At 30.2% G+C, this 7,478-nt stretch overlaps 1 long non-coding RNA gene across 1 annotated transcript; it reads left to right on the forward strand.

The window, feature by feature from the left end:
- Window positions 1-4,229: 4,229 nt before the first annotated feature.
- On the forward strand, window positions 4,230-5,072 carry LOC141702965 (uncharacterized). The gene is made up of 3 exons (XR_012567315.1): window positions 4,230-4,508; window positions 4,604-4,653; window positions 4,813-5,072. It is a non-coding gene; the product is annotated as an uncharacterized LOC141702965 (long non-coding RNA).
- Window positions 5,073-7,478: the final 2,406 nt, after the last annotated feature.

The raw sequence follows: 7,478 nt of genomic DNA on the forward strand, positions 1-7,478 counted from the left end.
AAACGCCACCATAAATCAAATCACAAATCAAACTCTGGGTGCACCCACGTATCTTGAACAAATATCAAATACGCAAAAACTCCTCCCAAGAGCTAACAGAAGGATACGCCGTGACCAATCACACTGTCACGGAAGTGTCATGTCACTGGTGCCGCAATGACATGGCTGTAGTACCCCTACAGCTGGTTAACTCGGTATACCCTAAATCACACTAAGGGTCCAAATAAAATAATTCTCGCAGAATTTAAAATCATCTCACACAATAATTCAGTAATAATTTTTGAAAACCGCATAACAGATATTTAAAATTTTCAAAATCAATTTTTAAAACAATTTTTGAAAGTCAAAATAACCAAACAATCTTAACGAAGCGAATATATACAAAATTCAACAAATCGGAGATATTTAATTTCTAAGAAGAGGAGTACTCAATAAAAAAGGGACAAAATCTGTACCTCAAATATCGCAAACTCTAATACTAACGTGATCCGCAAACGCGCCGCTAAATTCCCAACCCGCGATCTAAATACAAAATTATAAATTATTATTAATATTTATTATTTTGTATAGTTACCGATTACCTATTGTTATACTTTAATTTATTCTCTTGTCCAACAGTGTACACATTTAAACTAATCAATTAGACTAACATGCATACAAACTTGAGACAACAAGACTTAAATTTCCCCATCCATAATATTTATTCACCGAAGACTAATAACATCAAAACAACCACCTTCCTATCTAGTATATACAATTAGTTATTGAATATAAATCTAAAATTAATAAAACTTATCATTTGTACACGACATACAACACAACTTTAGTCAATTATTATACATTCAGACTTCCTGAATAACATGGCAGTGAGTGACAAATTAAGTCTATAAACAGTGATATTTAAATATTATTATAATACACATTTAATCACAATTAAAATAAATCAATAATTATATAATTAATTATAGTTAATGTCTAAAATTAGATTTATGATTCAAAATTAAAGTACAGGAATAAATTAACTAGATGAGTTAAAAATTTTACAAATCAATTAATTATATATGATGGATGTATTTAAAACACAGTAGAGCTTGACTTGATCCTGAACTATACCAAACACGAAATTAGCACATGAATTTTCTTAAGTGAAATACATGCAATAATAAAATCTTATCATAAATTGATAATCAAAATAAATTACTATTAGTCAGGAACTAAAGCATACATGGTAGGCATGTTATATAAAAGAAAAAAAAAATCAAAACTTGATTCCTGGACTCAGCAATACGCACGTGAGCTATCATTACACATCACAATTCACCTCAACCATGATAGTGTAATATTGGTGCACATGAAACAATTACATATAAAAATTGAACCACATAATTTGTTAAACTACTGGACATGCACCTCTTGTTTTGTTTACGTCTCTTTGACTCACTATTGCTCCACTAAACCTACACCACCACGACTCCTCCTCTCATCTGTTTCTCCCTTTCTTTTAGAAGCCTCTAATACTAGGGTTTTAACACAAATAATGCAAGACGTTTGTTTTAATAGCCGTGCCGGATATTTATAATTTTACAAAGACTCCTTTTTCTAATCTAATTATTATTAACTCAAACAAATTCTCTTATAATTTTTATTCTAACTTAAATCAAGTTCATCACCTATTATTATTATTATTATTATTATTATTATTATTATTATTATTATTATTATTATTATTATTATTATTATTATTATTATTATTATTATTATTATTATTATTATCTAAAAATCATGTATATTACAATAACCCTCCTTCATAACCCTCACAAGATCATCAACCGTGGTCTTGAATACATCAAATCCCTCCCTAGAACCTAAACTTGATTCGATATAGGAATCTCATTTGTTGACAAAGGCACCCCATAAAATCTTCAAATCTAAGCCAACCTTTCACCCGTAGTCCATCAGCCGTGATCACTATCCCATAAGTGCACATAGGCAACATTTTTTTAATTTAATAAATACCGACATGGACAAAAAAACTGAGGTGGCATGCGTATGCGACATGCTGACGTGGCATGCTGACATGGCACCAGTGGGTCCCACCTGTGGGTCCCACATGATGACATGGCATGCTGACGTGGCAAAAGGATGACCCACCTGTGGGACCCACATGCTGACGTGGCAGCTCACATGAAATTTTAAAGCGTTGCATTTGCTCTACAGTATTGCAATAGGTTATTTAGTGTTGCCTTCGTTATTATACTATTTAGATTATTTTTAAATGATACAACCGTACGGATAATGTTATCTACTAATTTTAGAGGTGTATAATTTTTTTAATAAAAAATTAGATTTTATATCGTGTAACTTTATAATAGTCAAATTACGGCCAACACGCGTTCCTTTTACAAAGTCTTATATAAGGTGGTGAATCTATTTTTAATAAATTCTTGTTCAACGATCCAACCGTACGGAGGATGTTACCTACTAATTTTTGTGATGTAAAAATTTTTTAAAAAAATTTAGATTTTATATCGTGTGTTTTTTAATACTCAAATTACGATTAACACCGGTTCTTGTTACCAAGTATTGTACCGGGTGGTGATTCTATTTTTTAAAATTCTTGTTTATCTATCCAACCGTACGAATGATGTTACCTATTAATTTTAGATATTTGTAAATTTTTTTTAAAAAAATTAGATTTTATATCATGTATTTTTATAATATTCAAATTACGGTCAACACGGGTTCCTTTTACCTAGTCTTGTCACGGGTGGTGGTTCTATTTTTTTAAAATTCTTGTTCAACGATCTAACTGTATGGATGATGTTTCCTACTAATTTTAAAGATGTGTAATTTGTTTCTTAAAAAATTAAATTTTATATCGTGTCCTTCTAATAGTCAAACCACGGTCAATATGGGCTTCCATTAACTAGTTTTCTCCAGAATGATGGTTCTATTTTTTTAAATTCTTGTTCGATGATGAAATTGTTGTAAACTTCATTTTATTTAATTACTGTGATATAATTTCATATAAACTTCATTACTGTAATATATAAGGTCTTTTGTTTATTGCAGATTTTATATAAGCTTATGTTTTTTATTATGTAATTAAAATAAATATATTTTTTATTGTTATAAATGCTAAGTTCTTAATCAAAAACAAATCTGAAAATTTAAATTATAATGAAATTATATATGCTGCTAATATTATTTTTCAGTTATATATAATTTAAACCCTAATTAAACAAGTTAATGGGATACTTAATGAATTTAATTCTTATTATGAATTAAATATTTAAAATAACAAAAAAATAGATAAAAATTATGCAAAGGTCGGATCTAAACTGGTATATTATTAACTATGAAGTATAGATAGATTAATTGGCCTGTAAAATTAGGTATTTATTTGACCCCATCATATTTCATTTCAGCCCAACATTTGTAGGAAAGCCCGACCCAATCTGAGAATGGAGGGGGTTGTATATAAAATAGGGCTAAAAACCCTAAAACCAAAAGCCATCCCCTCATACTCATACTCTGCCGAGGTAAATTTAAAGGTAACAATCAAACCCTGACCCATCAATCTTCAATTCATATATCCTATTCTTATTTAACACACAATTAATCAATCGTATTTGCAGCAGCAGAAGAATAATAAAAAATTTGAAAAAATGGCGGACTATGCAGCAGTGAAGCCCGTGACAAAGCCAGGGTACGAAGAATCTCAGGATCCTATTCTCTAATTCACAATGAAGCTCAAACCCTCTTCCATAGGAGAAGACAGTGTCATCGGTACCCTAATCGGAAGTTAGTTTTGTGCTTGAGATTGATAAAAGATGACATAATTATTTCGCTGAATATGGAGGATGTGGTTAAGAAAGGCTCAATTCGCTCTATTAGCTTACAATCTCTGAAAGCTTGTTGATGTTAGTACCGATTTTCTCTACTTATATTATTGGTCATGGAGCTATTTCTAAGGTATAATTCATTTGAAATCGATGTGGCTAAGGTCCCAATTGGAGTTTATGTTACTGTCACTTCTTTGAAGAAAGCTAGTTTTTGATTTTTTACTGTGCAATAAACCTTCTTATAATAAATCATAGATTTTTGCTTTATAATTGACATTTTGCTTTTAAAATTCTGTACAAAGTTAGAAATTTCCGTGTTGCATTGGGATTGCAGGAACCCAACTCATTGCAGATAATGATGTTGCTAGTTGGATGAGTGAATATTTTGACACTTTGTAACCGTAAAGTTACATCAAACAAAATATGGCACTTCAATGGGGTCTATTTGGTTTGGTTTTGTTGTATCATTTCTATTAGAATTTATTTTGATAATAAAAATATTTTTGACATGTTCAACTAATATACTTTTTTAAACTTCAATTAAGAATACACAAATCAAAGACTTAATTCAAAAACTTGGATATATTACAGGTTGTGTTATGGATAGTAATCCCAGCTTTACTTGAGAAGGGTTCTACAACAGAAGTGATAATAATATTCCTAGTAATGTTTCTTATCCAGTACTAACCAAAGATCTATCACTCTTTTAACCTATTGCGCCGAATGTTAAACCTCTCTGGCTACAATTTTTGGTACAGTTTGGTGGGGAATAGCTCTAAATTTGATCGAGTATTTTGTCACCTCACATGTAAGTTCTCAAATTTCCACTCCTCATAGAATACGATCTTCGGGACTGTGATCTATACATTACTTGTGATTGATGAATACGGATATGCATTATTCTTTTGCTTCTTATTGAATTACTAAATTAATTATGAAATATAAACCATCTTCTTAATGTGTGCAGGCCGTGGGAGCATGTTGGTACTTGCTAGAAATCCAGAGGGCTACAAAGTGCTTGACAGATATAATGCATGAAATCACAAATTAGTTGTGTACCTAAATTTTTGTCTTGTGAAAACATTATCTTTTATGGAGCAAGGCACCTGGTGAGAGATAGTAGACGACTCTTATGGGGAGAAAACAAAGAAGCGAGGTTTGTGTGTCTACTGTCTGATGACAAGTTTGGTTATGGTGCTTTTAAATGGACAGTTCAACTTGTGATTAACGAAAGTCATTTGGAGGAAAACCCTTTATCATATATTTTGGGGTCTCATGACTCTTAGGTAATTTCTCTTTAGTGTTATTTTGAAGCTTATAGAGCACTACAAAATGGTTATAAATTGTGTTTATCATATCATTGTTCTTACGACTGGACTCAACCTAGTCACCATATTGATTGGTAATATTAAGGTATAATCATCTGAGTTGATATATGTTTCTTTTCATATGCCCATATAATAAGCTGTAAATATGTTATCTACTTCTGAATATAGGTGTTTTTGCATGCAAAAACATCAAAAAAACAGACAATGCATTTAAATATAAGGAACGTTGAGTGGTGGATGCCGAAGAGGCATTTTCCCCAAGAGTATAGACAGAGAGTGCGCAACTATCACTACAAGAAAAACGTCAATAGACAATGGTTATGCACTGATGTGAAAAATGAAAAAAAACCGATGTCTACCTCGGTGTAGTAAAAGGTCCCTGTTTTTCACATCGGTTCTGGATATGAAAGATAGTATAATATATCATTTCTAAATAATAACCGATGTATTAGATATACTAAGACATCAGTCAATAACTGATGTGTAAAAAAAGAAAACGATGTTAATTGTACTTATACAACAACGCTACTCTACATAGAAACGATGTATTTGACATATCAAGACATCAGTCATTAACTGATGTCTGTGGTTACATATTACCCCATCATACATATATATAAGCCTTTACTCCGTGGAGAACCATCTTATATGGAGAACCGTGGAGAACCATTGTTTTTATTACAGAATCTCATCATAAATTATAAAATTTTATTTAAAAAATATAAAATTCGATGCTAATCTAGAATAATAAATATAATAAAAATTTAACAATTAAAATTTGATAAAATTACTTGATTTTAAATTTGATTTTAAAGTGAAATAATTTTTAATAAGTGTGATTCTACTATGCACTACAAGAAAAGCAGCTTCAGACAACACTAATTAGACAACAGTTGACAAAAGAACCATTGTCCCAAAATGACAGACACCAGTTTTTATTTTATCCTCCTATAACCATTGTCTAATCCAAGGTTCATACAACGGTTTTGTGAACGTTGTAAAAAAAATCACAAAAAAGTGGAGTTTGCACAACAGTTTTTTAAAACTATTGTCTTGATATGCTTCACACAACGGGGTGAGTAACTGTTGTAAAATGTTAGACAATGGTTTTTTCAAATATGTTGTAATTGAACTCTATAACAACAGTTTAAAAACCGTTTTCTTGTAAATGTAAAACAGAACAATTTATGAAGCTGCTGTCTAAGCCATCCCGAGACAACGGTTAATTTAGAATTCTTCTGCTGGATATTTACCTTTCAGACAAGTGTTTATGAAAAGTCTGGTCTATTATACATCAAACAACGGTTCTTAAATAAGGTTCAGACGGACGGTTCTAACAAGACAATAACCGTTGTCTATTATAGAAAAACGTGGCACCATGTGATGGTGGAAAATATTTCACAAGGATCACTTAGTTGGCAAAATCTCACTCATTGATTGACTTCACCTAGATCACTTAGTTGGCACAATAAAAGCCCTTGATTTTCTGAAGTTGTCACACAACGGTTTTTATTAAAAATGTTGTGTGATACCGAATCTTAAATTTTAAAAATTATTTTTTAAAATTAATTTTTAGACGATCCAAACGTATATTGAAGTATAAAAAAAAATTCAACTAATATTGAATGACTTATAAGGAAAATTCGGTAAAGTACTATTACCCAAAATGAGATTCTTTCCCAAATAACAAACTAATTTATCAAAAATATTTTTTACACGATCTAATCGTACGAATGTTAAATTCTATTGATTTAGTCATGTAAAAAAATTACAAAAAAAAATAAAACTCATCTTGCATGACTTTGATAAGGAAAATCCGGTTAAAAGTAACATTCCCCCTAATGAGATTTGTTCCCGATCAACAAAATATTTTTAAATAATTTTTTGAATAATACAACCGTACGGATGTTAAAGTATGTTAAATTTTAGTCATATGAACAATTATAAAAAATTCAACTTATATTGAATGTCTTTAGAAGGAAATTTCGGAAAATGTACTATTACCCTCAATGAGATTCTTTCATGAATACGAAATTATTTTTTTAAATTTTTTAGACGATCCAACGTACGGGTGTTAAATTATATAGATTTTAGTCACATGAAATTTTTAAAAAAAACTAAACTAATCTTGCAAGACTTTATAAGAAAATTCTTTAAAAGTACTATTACATTCAACGAGATTCTTTCCCGAATAATAAAATATTTTTTTAAAATTATTTTTTAGACGATCCAACCGTACGGATGTTAAAATATATAGAATTTAGTCATATGAAAAAATTATAAAAAAAATTAAACTTATAGGCTA

Source organism: Apium graveolens, unplaced genomic scaffold (assembly GCF_009905375.1).
Source record: "Apium graveolens cultivar Ventura unplaced genomic scaffold, ASM990537v1 ctg601, whole genome shotgun sequence".
NCBI classification, from domain to species: domain Eukaryota; kingdom Viridiplantae; phylum Streptophyta; class Magnoliopsida; order Apiales; family Apiaceae; genus Apium; species Apium graveolens.